Source organism: Herpailurus yagouaroundi, unplaced genomic scaffold (assembly GCF_014898765.1).
Source record: "Herpailurus yagouaroundi ecotype Mexico unplaced genomic scaffold, PumYag 77, whole genome shotgun sequence".
Taxonomy (NCBI): Eukaryota; Metazoa; Chordata; class Mammalia; order Carnivora; family Felidae; genus Herpailurus; species Herpailurus yagouaroundi.
This window is the reverse complement of record NW_024412388.1, coordinates 50,185,004-50,199,256: the sequence shown is the minus strand read 5'-3', so window position 1 is coordinate 50,199,256 and position 14,253 is coordinate 50,185,004. Positions and strand designations below refer to the sequence as shown.

The following is a 14,253-nucleotide window of genomic DNA, read 5'->3' as shown; positions in this document are numbered from 1 at the left end:
TCCTCGCCTGACAGCTTGTTTACAGCTGGCGCTCAGTAAATGAATTTCTAGATACTTCCACATATTTCATGACTTTCTCTGTCATGAGATCTTTATTATCTGATGAGGAAACTGACTGTAGTACATTCAGTGACTTGTCCTTGGCCACCAAGGGCAGTGACGGACAAGATTCCAGGTGCCTCTCTTACACCATCTCTCTGGTGCTAAACTGCCTTGTGTTAGACTTCAAGAGAGTGGGATGACTTAAATTTTATGTCACTTGCCTGATGTATTTGGGAGAGATGGTGGAAAACTTTCTTGGAATCAGAGAGCAATATACAAAGACCCCTAGAGATAGGGTGAGAAGACAGCCCAGAGCAGGAGAGCAATTTCATTTCAACTCAGCATAATTGAATACATAGGATTGCATCTCTATGTTTGTTTATTTACTTACAAATAGGAGATTTATTTATTTTATTTTATTTGTTTGTTTGTTTGTTTATTTATTTACAAATAGAAAATTATTTTTTAAAGTAATATCTACACCCAATGTGGGGCTTGAACTCACGACCCTGAGATCAAGAGTCTCTTGGAGACTCCATCAAGAGTTGCATGTTCTATTGACTGAGCCAGCCAGAAGCCCCTGAATAAATAGAATTAAATATTTATAATGTGCCAAGCAATTGTGTGAGCTCACCCAGGTAGAGCAAATGGAGATCTCGCTGGGGAAGTGCCTCGCAGAGCATGGACACAGAGTAGATTTCAATAAAGGTCAACGCTGTTTCCTTCTTTAAGGGCAGAGTCAGAACTAGACCCCAGATCTCCCGATTCTAAGGTCAGCATCCTTTCAATCCTATCAGGGTCATGGAGAGGTGCGACCAGGAAAATGAATCTGTAGGGAGATCATGCTCTTTCTGGTAAAAAAGTGATACCATGCTTTTTCAACAGCTCTTTCTCTCTGTCATCCAGCCCCTGTCTCATTTTATGCTCACATGGCCATTACTCTCTATTAGCATACTAATAAATGTTTATGAGATTATACTGTATAAACTATAAACTTTTACATATTATTAATTAACCTCATACATTGGATTGGGAGCTCCTGAACATTTACTGACTTGTAAAACAGGAGAGTGGCATAGAGAGAGCCATGTCTACAAAACTGGTCTTATCGGCTCTACCTGGAGACAGGCGTGCATTTCATTTGTGCGTCTCTGAAGTAAAAGCCACAGACAGCATTGTATTTTTAAGTGGCAGATCTGGGCTTACCTCTTGGGTAAATTGCCTAACCTCTCAAAGGTCTAGTTTTTTTTGTTTGCAAAATGGACATAATAATAGTACCCAGGGGTTGCTTGACACATGGCAGGGACCCAATAAGCATAAACAGAAATTGGACCAATGCAGAACCAATGAGTGGACATGGCAGGGAGTCAGAATTCAATTTGTTAATGACAGAAAGATCAATGCCAGGGATTTTCAAGAGTGGAAGGCCTGTACTCTGATGTGGTGAGTAGTGCGTTCTCACTGGAGAAGCTGGATGAGGGGAAATCTGCATGGGTTGGGAGGGTACACTACATAAGGTTTCTTCTATTCCTACCATCTGAGTATTCCATGATTCTGTGATTTTTCAAGGCGAGAGACAGGGCCAAAGGGGGAGTGGTGACTCAGGAGTTGTAGATTCTACGTTTAATTTAGTTGCTGACTAGTTTTACAGTTTAGTCTAGACTCGGGATACATAAATGCTATCTCTGTTCTCTTATCTGTAAAATCACTACACAAATTCAGTGTGGCAATTAAAAAAGAGTATAATTAAGAAAGCACTTTTAATAACATAAGGTTGATCTTTAACAATTAAGTCAGTTCCGCCATATTTGATACGGACGGTTGAACCTCCTTGTGTTCAGTCTGCAAAGACATCGTAAGAAAGGTCCAGACCTGGGATTCAGAGCCAGTCCAAACTCTGTCACTAATAAGTCCTGTGACTTTGGTTGAGTATTTCTGCCCCTTGCGTCTCAAGTAACTGATGATGTTTCATAAAATGAGACTAACAAATCTGCTATGTCAACATCATTGGAGTGTCTGGAGAATCAGATAAGAAAATGAATGCGGTTTAGTGCTTTGTAAACAGAAAAGGGCCATGGGAGTGCGGGGTACACTTAGAACACCTTGCCTTATTTCAAATCCGTTATGTTCTCATTTTCTACTCCACCAAGTTATGAGACCTTTATGCACAGAGCTGTCTTTCAGATCTTCATATATGCCAGTGCCTAGCTAAGTGAATTCATTGATTCAATACACATTTATGAAACACCTACTATGGGCCAGGCTTAGTGGTTAAGTATTAGCATTGGAGATGGAAAAGATACGGCGTCTCCCCTCGAGAAGCTTGCTTTCTGATAGAGGAATGAACTATGCATGTATTCAGGAATAAAGTTAAAGGAAACAGATTCTGAGAGGTAGCCTTCAAGGAGGCATTCTGTTGGTCTACATTGCCACCTGCAAGGCAGGAAAAGCTTCATCCCCTCTTTGCTCTCTTGTGGCCAAAGAAATGATGGCAGCCACCTTCTAAGTTGTTGACAGTCATCTTTCTTGATGGCCAGACGATTGTTAGTTTTGTGTGTTTCTGCCCTTGGACACGTTCTGATGGAATACCTAAGGGCAACTCCCTCTTGGGGTCCACTCACCAGGTGGCTGTGCACAAAAGATTCGTGGAATGATTTAAACCTTACAGAAATGGGTGAGCCCCCAGGGTCTAGAAGGTACTTTCCAACGAGGAAGAGGATGCCTCTTATAAATACAATTACTATTGATTACGGTCAGATTCTTTTATCTGATTCCTGCCCATTAGGCCCTCTCTTGTTGCTAGAAGCTCTCTCTTGCCCTCTGCCTTGCATTACCTCTGGAAGTGCCTCTTAAATGGGTCCTGCGGAATCCTGGTGATTCCTGAATAGCTTGTAGGTGTTATGAGAGCATTCGGAAGACTACTTGAAAGCTTGACAATAAATAACCATTTTACGATTATGACATAAGTGGAAAGAAGGGCCACATCTCTTGAGTGCTCCGTCTCAGAATGGTGGCAACCAAGCGAGGTTGGTTACTCTCTACACAGCTGCTTAGCAACCAGAGGCTTTGAGTGGCTCCCAACTGCGAAGTATGTTGTAAGGGACACCTGGAGTTTGCACCCAGTATATATTCCCTTTGCCTTGCTTAATGACTCCACTTTTGCTTTAAGAGAACTGTCCCTCATATTCTCATCCTGTGCTTTTGGGGGCCCCTGTGTGCGTCTGAAGTTGCTAGTGGTTTAGAAGGAGACTGCAGTGTGAGCCTAAGGGTGGAGCCTGTGTAAGAGGAACCAGGCCAAGATTCAGACCCTGGGGACATCATCATCCTGAGTCAAGCTGTGTCTGAAGCCAGATCGGCTCACATTCTTTTCCTAGCTTGAGCCCGTTTAGGTTGGCTTTTCTGTCATTTGCATCCAAAATATTCCTAATACAGTGCAGTGTGTGATGATCTATGGCCTTTTTCAACATAACTTGTTGAAACAACATATATTAAATTATTTTACTTAATTTTCATGCAAGGTTAGAAGACAAGCTTTATGATCTTGTTTTATCAATAGGGAAACTGAGTCTCAGATAGAACTAGTGACTCACCTGAAGGAACAAGCTAGTCAGTGATTGGGATGGGCCAAGGACACAGGGCCGGCTTCTGATCACAGTGATGGCAAAGACATATTTCACCCCCCAAACCTGATACTGATGGCAATATAAAAGGAATGTGAAGGAAACTACAAGTAAGGCTGATCACACAATATGTTATTTGCTGGGATGTTTTGTCCAAAAATACATGATTCTGTCCAAAATTAAAAGACCATCAACCATTTTTTCCTATGGCCATTGCTTTGGTCCACGAGGCCTCCTCCCTTTCTCACCAAGCTTACTCCAGCACTTTTCCAGGTAGTCTTTCTGCCTCCAGTCTCACCCCCCTCCTGTCTATCCTCCACCCTATGATGGGTCCTTTTTCCAAATGCAAACCAGATCATGGCGTTGCTTGCTTAGAGCCCTCCAGGAGCTCTCATAGCTCTCAAGATAAAATACAAACACAGTTTTGCACACAAGATGCTCCGTAGTTTGACTCCTGTGTCTCTCTTCCGCTTTGCCTTCCTCATTCCTGTAGCTGTGATGAGGGACCAATGGTTCTGCAAATGCTGATTCACTGCTCTGCTTTTGTGTCTGCCATTCTCTCTGAGTGGAAATTGCATCTTTTTTTTTGCCTGGCAAACAAACCCCTTTTTTCTTTCTTTCTTTCTTTCTTTTTTTTAATGTTCATTTATTTGGGGCAGAGAGAGAGGGAGAGAGACAGAGTGCGAGTGGGGGAGGGGCAGAGAGGGAGACAGAATCTGAAGCAGGCTCTAGGCTCTGAGCGGTCAGCACAGATCCCGAATGACTTTTTTTTTTTATGTTTATTTTTGAGAGAGAGAGAGAGAGAGAGAGAGAGAGAGAATGTGTGTATGTGAGTGGACAAGGGGTAGAGAGAGAAGGAGACACAGAATCCAAAGCGGGCTCCAGGCTCTGAGCTATCAGCACGGAGCCCGACGTGGGGCTCCAACCCATGAACCCAAACCGTGAGATCATGACCTGAACTGAAGTCAAACGCTTAACTGACTGAGCCACCCAGGCGCCCCAAACAAACCCCCGCTTATCCTTAAAATCACCTTCACCCTCCAGATGTTGTTTCATTGGGGGAGCCTTCTGTGACCCATCAGACTGATTTGAACGTTTCTTCTCTGTGCCCTTGTTGTGCTCTGGACGTATCTCTCTCATCTCCTGTCTTATGCTGTACGATAACTGCATATCACCTGCCATTGTCTCCCTTAGACTGTGGGAAACAATTGGACCACATTCAATTTACATCACAGGGCCTAGCACACTGCCTGGCACATGACAATCTGTAAAGGTTTCTTGTGTGGATATCAAGAAGGCAAGAAAGAAAGAACTAAGGGAGGAAATGTGGAAGAAGAGATCAGTTCCTTTCTCTTGTTTGACACCTTTCTTTAAAATATCACGCACTATTGGTATACATTCTCTTTTATTAAATTCAGATAACATGTTCTTCATGGCTTTAACATCTGAATCAATTGCTTTCTTTTTGTTGTATGAGTTTTTTTTTTAAAGAAAAATTTCATGGTGTTTCAGATGAAATAGGCAATGTTTATATTTCTGTGATCTCAAGACACTTAGGCCGCATTGCAGGATGAGGTGGGGCAGGGGGTGGTGAGGGTTTTGTGTAGGGTAAGAGAGAAAGTAGGCATTAGGAAGCCGAGAGCAGGGGCTCTCCCGGTCCCATTGTTGGCTGAAGACTTTGGCAGAATGGAAATGATTTATGCCAGGGATCTCAGAGCCACTAACTTCAGTCTCCATGGACAGAAACGTTTCCTTCCCAAACATTTCAAGTTTGGGGTCTTGTGCTTACTGAGTCTGACAGTTGGTAAAGAATCTTGTCTCCATGGACCTTGTCTTAAGTTTGCCCCTGGAAACTTCCAAGGGGAATGGCATTTGCTCCTCAGGCTTATGCATCTCCTTCTAATTATGTTGCTTACCTGCTGTTTCCTGTGAGTATTAAGTGTGCAACGTGCTGTGCAGGAATTTTCCATGCCAGGTCTCTTATTCTATGGGAATGAGCCTTTTCATTTATTTACTCCCACTATTCATAGAAAGTTTAGCTTACATCTCTGATTTGAGTAATTTATGCCTTGTAAGAGACCCTTCATACTGGTCCCAAAATGTCAAAGGAACTTTTGACAGATTGATTTCTAATTGGGATATCTGAGCTAACCACCCTTCCATCCATCCATCTTTCCATCCTTCCATAACCATTTTCTGAAATCCTATGTTGTTCCATGTACTACCATAGGAGCAGTAGGAGAAATACCTAAACCAGAGTAGGGATGGGTGGGAGGTAGGGGCAGGGAAGTCTTCCTGGAGGAGTAGTCATCTAAGATGAATGAGAGTTAGCTAGTCAGCTAGGTTGGTGGATGGGGCAACATGGGTGAGTTGCTCAAGGACGTCGGTGAGCGTGATGAGTTTCAGGAACTGTCAGCAGGAAGAATGAGCTCTTTTCTTGTGTTCCAGTGCTATACTGGGATCTCCTGGAATGAGCTTTGCTGTACGAATCCTACAGCAAAGGCCTAGTGCTTATTTACCAGTAATACATGGAACATTTAATGAATAAGTTATATGTGGATGGCAGAGGCAAAGGAGAAGCATGAAGGGGGGGGGTATAAATTTTATTCATTGTCTACTACGTGCCAGCAGTGTCACATTCAAATCCTCTGTTATGTCCCATGTACTGCTGTAAAAACAAACCCTATGAGAGATGAAAGATAAAGGGATGAAGCCTTGGAGAAGAAAAGAAGATACATATTGCCAGCTTTGGGGACTAAAAACATCCAGAATCTTTCCACTCTACCATTCTGTCTATCGCCAGGGAAGATCTTCCCTTTGACTAATGGCTCTGGGGACATGGATCTCACTTCTGTTCCCCTACAGCATCAGAAGCAGAGCCTAAGCATGCAGGCTGTGCATATAGGGAGAAGCTTCTGAAAGGAGGACCCCTAGAAAGGGAGACTGGATAGAAACAGGATGTTGGGGAGTCACGTCACTTTGGTGCTTTGTAGCAACTGACCATCTTCCAAGATCCACCTTAAATCCTCCCTCCTCCTATAAGCTTTCCCCGAGGACTCCAGACATACCCCCTTTTCTGCCTCATGACTTATTGTCTCTATATTATATTTAGCAACTAATCACATCCGGCCTTGTCATGGCTTGCCTACCATTGCCTAAACTTGATACTTCACTCTGGCCTCATAATTCATCTTTGTGTGTGTATGTTTTTTCTCCCAATTAGATTATGAGCACGTTGAGGGCAGAGATTTTGAATAAACCTATTTAAAATCCTTCCTTACTCTCCAGTATTTAGAGCAGGGTTGGAGAGCAAAGACTCAACAAATATTTCTTTAGGTTCATATAAAAGGCCACCGCAAGGATTTCTGAAATGAAGATATGTTAGAAATCTATTCAGTTTGAGGGCCAGGTGTTTCATATTTATTACCTATGGTAGAATTCAAAAATTGCCACAATAGGGGTACCTGGGAGGCTCAGTCTATGAAGCAACTGGCTTCGGCTCAGATCATGATCTCGTGGTTTGTGAGCTTGAGCCCCATGTCAGGCTCTGTGCTGATAGCTCAGGTCTGGAGCCTGCTTCAAATTCTGTTTCTCCCTCTCTTTCTGTCCCTTCCATGATCTCATTCTCTCTCTCTCAAAAATAAATAAAAGCATTAAAAGAATTTCAACGATAATCTTAAGCAACTTTCCTCAACAGTCAGGGTCTGTTTCCCCGCTCCTTGAATCTGGACTGGCCTTGTGATTTGTTTTGACCAGTTTAATGTGGTGTAAATGCTATTTGAGTTCTGAGCTTCAAGAGCCCAGCTGAGCCCAGCCCAAATAACACACCCACAGACTTGTGAGCTGAACAAGTGGTTGTTATTGTAAATCAGTAAATTTGCAGGTGGTTTGTTAGGCAGCAAAAGCTGACTGATACGTAATCTCCTTTACTTGTCACAATAAACCCATGAGGTACGTGTTATCGTCCCTACTTTACAGATAGGAAAGCAAGGGCTCCAGTCACTCAGTTGCCCACGGGCCAGAGATCTCTCTGATGAGAAAACCTGTGCTTTGTTGTTTCTACATTGTGCCGTTTCCTTTCTCTAATGTGTGAGGGTTTTTACCTCGGGCTGTGACTCTAACTGCAGAGTATTCCTGAGAAGGGTTTTTAGGACCCTAGTAGTAACAGGGAATGTTCTCTGCTGAAGATGAGCTGGAAGAATATCATTAAGAATGATCGTAATTAGAGCCTTTCAGGGCTGCAATGAGTTAGCAAAAGTTACCCGGGTGGGGAACACATTACGAGGTGCATCTCTGGGCAGGAACTGGCCTATCTGATGGGAGGGGGCAAAGGAGAGTTGATTGGAGGAAGTCAGGAAAGGTTCAGACTACAGAGTGTTGCCTACAGCGGGTTGAAGGAGAAGGAAGGCAGAACCTCAGGGCACTTGTGTTCAGGCTGAGACAAGTGACTGGGGAGTCTCTAAAGAGGGAAATGATAGCAACAATGATGACTCATTTCATGGAGCATCTCGTCTATGCCAGAGTAGGTGCAAGACCTCTCATCCTTGTTAACGGTCCTAGGTGAGGTGAAAGCGATTAAAGAGGCCACATAGCTCGTAAGTGGTTGAACTGGCATTGAAACTTACGTGTGGCTTGGCAACTAAAATAAATGCCTCCTTCATCATATTGTCTGGTCTGTGACATCGTGTTCTCCCCAACTTCCAACAAACTGAATGGGGACCTACTTGTCGATGCTGGAAGAATGCTTTGAATGTTTTGGAACACAGCCACACGTGGCAGAAAACCCATGACTTGCCCCATATTGGACACAGGACTGGTTCCTCCAGTCCGATAAGATCAAAGGCCCCTCTGCGACATGCTTTTATGATAACATTATCTGGCCTAGCAAGATTTCTCCAAATAGCTCTTCTGGAGGCAACTGTCTCTTCTGTTTTTGCCCTAAGGTGAGAATGACCCTCAAGCAGAGGCCTTCAGAGGCCCTCAGGAGGTGGTTTCCTCCAAACTAAACTAATTATGCCCTTTTCCTTTATCTAATAGTTTATGTACCGTGTACACACACATCTTGTTGAATCGACCAGCACAACAATTCTGTGGGACTCACAAGGCAGTGTGTTTGATTCCCATTTGATAAAGTGAGAAAACAGAGACTCGGAAGAAGTTACCTCATGTGCTCCAGCCCACAGAGGTGGGTTCTGGTTGAGCTGGGACTGAACGTGGTCTCTGGCTTCTAGTCTCATGTTCTTGAGCTGGTCAGTTAAATCAACCGAGTCAACACAAGAGCACTTACTGTGCGTGAGGCGCAGGAGTATGGGGATGTTTGGGCTGGGTTCGTGTGCACGGTAACAGTGCACACCTCCACAGCTCTGGCTGGGCGCCAGACTTCGCTCTACGTGCCTCAGTGGGAATGGTCAGGCCAGGCGTCCTTGAAGAGGCGAGATAGCAACTGGATAGCGTCACAGAATTGGGGATTGAAGGGACTTCAGCCTTCAGACAATCTGATGGCTTTCTCTCACAGAAAAAAAATAGGTGGCCTCTATGTTTATCTAGTTAGTTGGGGACACAGCTTTGACTAGAGCCCAGGTCTCCTCCCTTCCAGATCTGGTCATTTGAGTATAGAACCTCCACGCAATGCCTGTCTGAATTGTTCTAGGCTAGCTCATTAGAGATGGTCATTCATCAGTCCATGCTAGTGCTGCCTTTCTCACACCAAGTCAGTCTGAGTTCATGTACTGCCCTTTCTCTGTCATTCTCTGGGGAGAGATGAAACTGAGCAATGAATGTAACAATGATGAATAATCCTTCTACAGAAAGAGGGGACATGATAATCCATAAACAGTCTCTGGATAAAAATAACTAGTGTTTATTGAGCACCTATTATGTCAGGTGCTTACTAAACGTTCCCATTGATCTCCACAGTAACCTTATGAATTCAGTTCTTTTTCTTTGTCTTCCTTCACACAGACAGAAACACTAAATGCTTAGTTTTGTGGTAACTTAGGTTCAGTAGCTTTCTCCAGGTCTCACGGCAAAAAATGATTGAATCAGGACCTAAAGACAGTCTCAGTCCCCAAAGCCCATGTTCTAACCCTGGGGCAGAAATGTGGCTGCATCCTGTCTGATGATAAGTAGTACCTGCCTGGACCACTAGTGAGGAAAATTGAGAGGCAAGGTCTTGAATCTGTTGGCAAGAATTCTGTGGCCTGTTAGCAATGTCTGCCATGGGTGAGAGAGTGGGGGTTGGCAGTAATACAAGGGCCCTGCTAACCCCAGCCTGTATTACTTCCCTGGAGACCGAGAGTCCAGATTGAGGCTGTCAGCGAAAGGACTCGGTTCTGTTAGAGAGGGGTAATAGCATCTTGGCTTGCTTTATTCTTCCACCCATGCATCTATCCTCCATCCCCCAGTCATCTATCCCTGCATCCCCCCAAGTCAACAAATCTGTTGAAAGTGTCTGGGTCTAAGGCACAGTGCTTGACTAAGGAGATATATACGTCTCCTGGTCCCACAGAGTGTAGTGGGGCCTCCTTGAAGGATACTATTAACATAGTGTCAGAAAGGAGAGGGATGATGAGATGGTTTATGCAGAGACAGGGTATTTGGGGAGACCATGCAAAGAGAATCAGCAGTTTGCTCCTTCACTCCTGCCTCCGTGGCTGCAGATGAGTACCCAGCTGGCCACTGGCACAGTCTGCCTCTTTGTGTGAAAACCAGTGGAATCACATATGTGCTGCTCCCAGATGCGTCCTCGGCACCAGCATTTTCCAAGCGGGAGGTTCTGTCATGGTATTGCCTGCCAAATCTTGTCCAGAGGACTGAGGCCACTTGGCCAGCTGAACCAGGCTCTGCGCCTGTGCAGAGGACTGTCTCACTACAGAGAGGATCAGGCTGGGGATGGCAGGGAAGGGCAAGAGCCTGTGTGTATGTGTGTGTGTGTGTGTGTGTGTGTGTGTGTTTAAGCTGGATGGAAGCCCTTTCCCATTGCACTCTGTACTTAAGATACTTCACTGCATAGGAGACAAAGAGGCTTTGTGTTCTCTTCACAGTGCTCTGTGCTGACTGTGGTATACATCCAGGAAAAACCCAGGCCAAAGCCATGACATGGCCCCAAGTTCAAACCCAAAATGCAATTTGCAGTGGTTAGAAATGACAAAGGATGGGGGGCAAGACCCAGAGGAAAATCCCTGAAACCCAACGGACCTTAAACAGAGTTGAGGGCAATGATTTGATTTTTCAGGTGAGATCTCTAAGAAAATGTTATTGGATTCTTCATATCTGTGCCTATAGAAAAGTCGGCAGTCTGCATTTTGCCTGGCAAAGATTAGGTCTACTTTAAATTTTCTTTGAGGATTATTGGTGTTTTTATATTTAGAGTATGTGTCAGGGAGAGGGACAAGGAAGTCGCTTGTGAGATGTTTTTCTTTCCTTTTTAAGCCTCACCTGCTCTTAAGAGAAACTTGCACTTTGTCGGCCGCAGAATAATGCCTGGCATTCAGGCAAGTGTTTTAGATATAATTGAATTGCCGAGGTGCGTTAAACATTGCAGGGTTTTAAGCTGAGAAATAATTTAATGATGTGGCCTTTAGGATTGTTAATTAGCACTGTCTGTAGGAACATGTAACAATAACACCACCTACCGTAAAAGCGAATGTTCTACACTCCAGAACACTCATTTCTTTAGGGTTTCCCGCAGAGAAGCAGTCATTAACTCTTTTTTTGACAAACCCTTTTAGACATGCTCTTTAGGACCACGAATTCATCCCGATCCCTTCTCTACATTTATCCACGAGGCAGGCTGGCAAACAGGGAAGCATGGACGACTGTGAGCTCAGCCTTCCACAGTGGCACTGAGTGGTGAGGAGGTGAAGGTCTTTTCCGAGACTGTCACTCCAGAGCCCAGAGAGAGATGCGGGGCGAGGATGTGGGGAAGTTGGAACACTTGTGCACTGTTGGTGGGAATGCAAAGTGGTGCCGTTGCTATGGAAAACAGTATGGAGGCTCCTCAACAAATTAAAAATAGAACTATCATATGATTCAGCAATCCTATTTCTGGGTATTTATCCAAAAAAATTGAAACCAGGATCTCAAGGACATATTTACACTCCCATGCTCATTGCAACAGTATTCACGATAGCCAAGATGTGAAAACAACCTAAGGGTCTGTCCATCGACGGATGAATGGATGAAGCAAACGTGATATATACATGCAATGGGATATTATTCAGCCTTAAAAAAGAAGGAGATTCTGCAGGATGTGATAACATAAAGGAAACTTGAGGACAGTAAGTTAAGTGGAAAAAAAAAAAACAGTCACAGAAAGACAGATGCTGCATGATTCTGCTTACATGAGGTCTTTAAAATAGGCAAATTCATGGAGTCAAAGAGTGCCTTTGCCAGGGGTTGAGGGAGGAAGAGAGGCTTACTAATCAGAGGGCATCAAGTTCAGTTAAGTGGAAAAGTTCTAGAGATCTGCTGTATGACATTGCACCCATAGTCAATAATATTGTATTTTACACTTAAATGTTTGTTAGGAGGGTAGATCTCATATTAAGTGTTCTCACCATGATTAAAAAAAAAAAAAGTCATAGGACCAAGTCATTGGAGGCGAGGTCGCTGGCTCACTCCCTGCCTGGCCTGCTGTAGGAAATGGTCAGCAGGTGACTTCTTCACCAGAGTTTAGGTGGGTCGGTCTGGGCGTGAGTGTGGAGGGGGCCCCCTTATGCAGTATGTCACTACTGTCTTTGGCTTATTGAATGTGGAGGCTGATGCTAATGTAGGAATGAGGGTTTCCCATGCTTTTCTCCATTAACACGGCAACAGCCAAGTGCCCTTTCAATCATCCATCCTTCTCTTAAGGCACAAGTGTCTTTTTTTTTTTTTTTTTCCCTGAAGACACTTTTCTTTTTCAGTGAGACAAAAGCAGCAGCATTCAGGTCTTTGAACACTAGACCATGTCTTATCCTCTATTCGGCCAAAGCTTCCCATGGCCAAGGTCTAGGCCCGGACAGCTCCAGTGCGAATTCCACCTTGGACCTCAAGGCCCCCACATCTCACTCTCTGACCTCCCCTCCTCCCAGCTCTCTTACTCCTTCTCTCTCCTGGCCTCATCTGGCCTCCAGGCCAGAGGTGGCGAATACCTGCTATGGGGACTGCCATCCTTTCTGGGCCATGGTGAACGTTCCTGATTGATCATGCACTCTTCCTTATTGAGCACAGAGGTAACTTTGGAATCCTTCTCCGCACAAGATTCTATCAGTTGGAGCTGACAGCTGAGATGAAAGCCATTTACCATTCCTACTCCAACGATTTGACCATTTTCTTTCAGCCCATCAGGCTAGACCCCATGGTTGATCATTTGAGATGGTCACAACACCCCTGTTCCCTTGCACACACACGTGTCCATCAAGGTGTTCCCTCCACTCTTATGCCCTGACTACTGCGTGCTGTTTGAGTATCTTGCATTACTATGTGGAATGGATGTCACATTGGTGGTCTCTGCTTCAGAATTGCCTTTGGCTTGTTCTTTAATAGTATCTTCTTACATTCTCAAAGCAGCTTTCCAGAGCACAACCTGCCCTTTGTGCTCTGATCACTAGACTGATCAACACTGAACAAGACTGATCACTAGATCACTAGCTAGATCACTCTAGCTCCGCCCCTCAGCTGTTAACCTCCCTTCCCATTTCATGGGGAAAAGTGGTAGTGGCTCCCTTGGCCTCCTCCATCGCCTTCTTCCTCTGCCTCCCGCACACAACCTGAACCCCCTCCTCATCTCCCACTTGAGGGCCTTTTTTTTTTTTTTCAACGTTTATTTATTTTTGCGACAGAGAGAGACAGAGCATGAACGAGGGAGGGGCAGAGAGAGAGGGAGACACAGAATCGGAAACAGGCTCCAGGCTCTGAGCCATCAGCCCAGAGCCCGACACGGGGCTCGAACTCACGGACCGCGCGATCGTGACCTGGCTGAAGTCGGACGCTTAACCGACTGCGCCACCCAGGCGCCCCTTGAGGGCCTTTTTAATAACTGCCTGGAGGACTGTGTCCTCCCTTTTCTTTCTCCTGAGATGTTCACTTTTCTTTCACACTCAGCCACAGCTCACCTACTTGCTAAAACCTTCCTTGGCTAACTGTCCCTCACCACAAGTCGACTAGGAAGTTCCCTCCTCTGTTTTTCTGCTGCATCTTCTCTCTACCTGGATTGAGGTATTTACCCCTGTTCGTTGGCACATCTCTCCTGTCCAGTCCGACTTTCATTCCAGTCCGGCACAATGTCTGCAATGTGGCAAGGATTCAAGCCATGCTTGTTGACTAAGCAAATGAATGAATTGGGAAATTGAGGCAGAGAATAGCTTTTGCCCGTCTCTCAGAGCTGGCCATCACCTCAGCCTTCCTGTTAAAATTCTTTGTCTGAACTTCTCTTTTTCAGTGCTGTTTATCATTTTGTAGCATTGGTTTTAGTTGTCTACAGACACATCTTATCATCCCGTCCATCCTGGGGGCTCCTTGAGGCAGCTATCTGGATCTAAATCAACTATGTATCTCTCCAAATGTATACATAGTATATCACTCTTGTTGCATTAATGTTTGTTGAATG

General features: G+C 44.7%; 1 protein-coding gene and 1 long non-coding RNA gene across 7 annotated transcripts in view; both read right to left on the bottom strand.

The window, feature by feature from the left end:
* NFIA (nuclear factor I A) overlaps positions 1-14,253 on the bottom strand; it is a 579,301-nt gene that overhangs the window by 468,438 nt on the left and 96,610 nt on the right. The gene's annotated exons all lie outside the window — the stretch shown is intronic.
* On the bottom strand, positions 1,779-3,111 carry LOC121027223 (uncharacterized). The gene is made up of 2 exons (XR_005788611.1): positions 2,877-3,111; positions 1,779-2,058 (listed from the first exon to the last, which is right to left on the bottom strand). It is a non-coding gene; the product is annotated as an uncharacterized LOC121027223 (long non-coding RNA).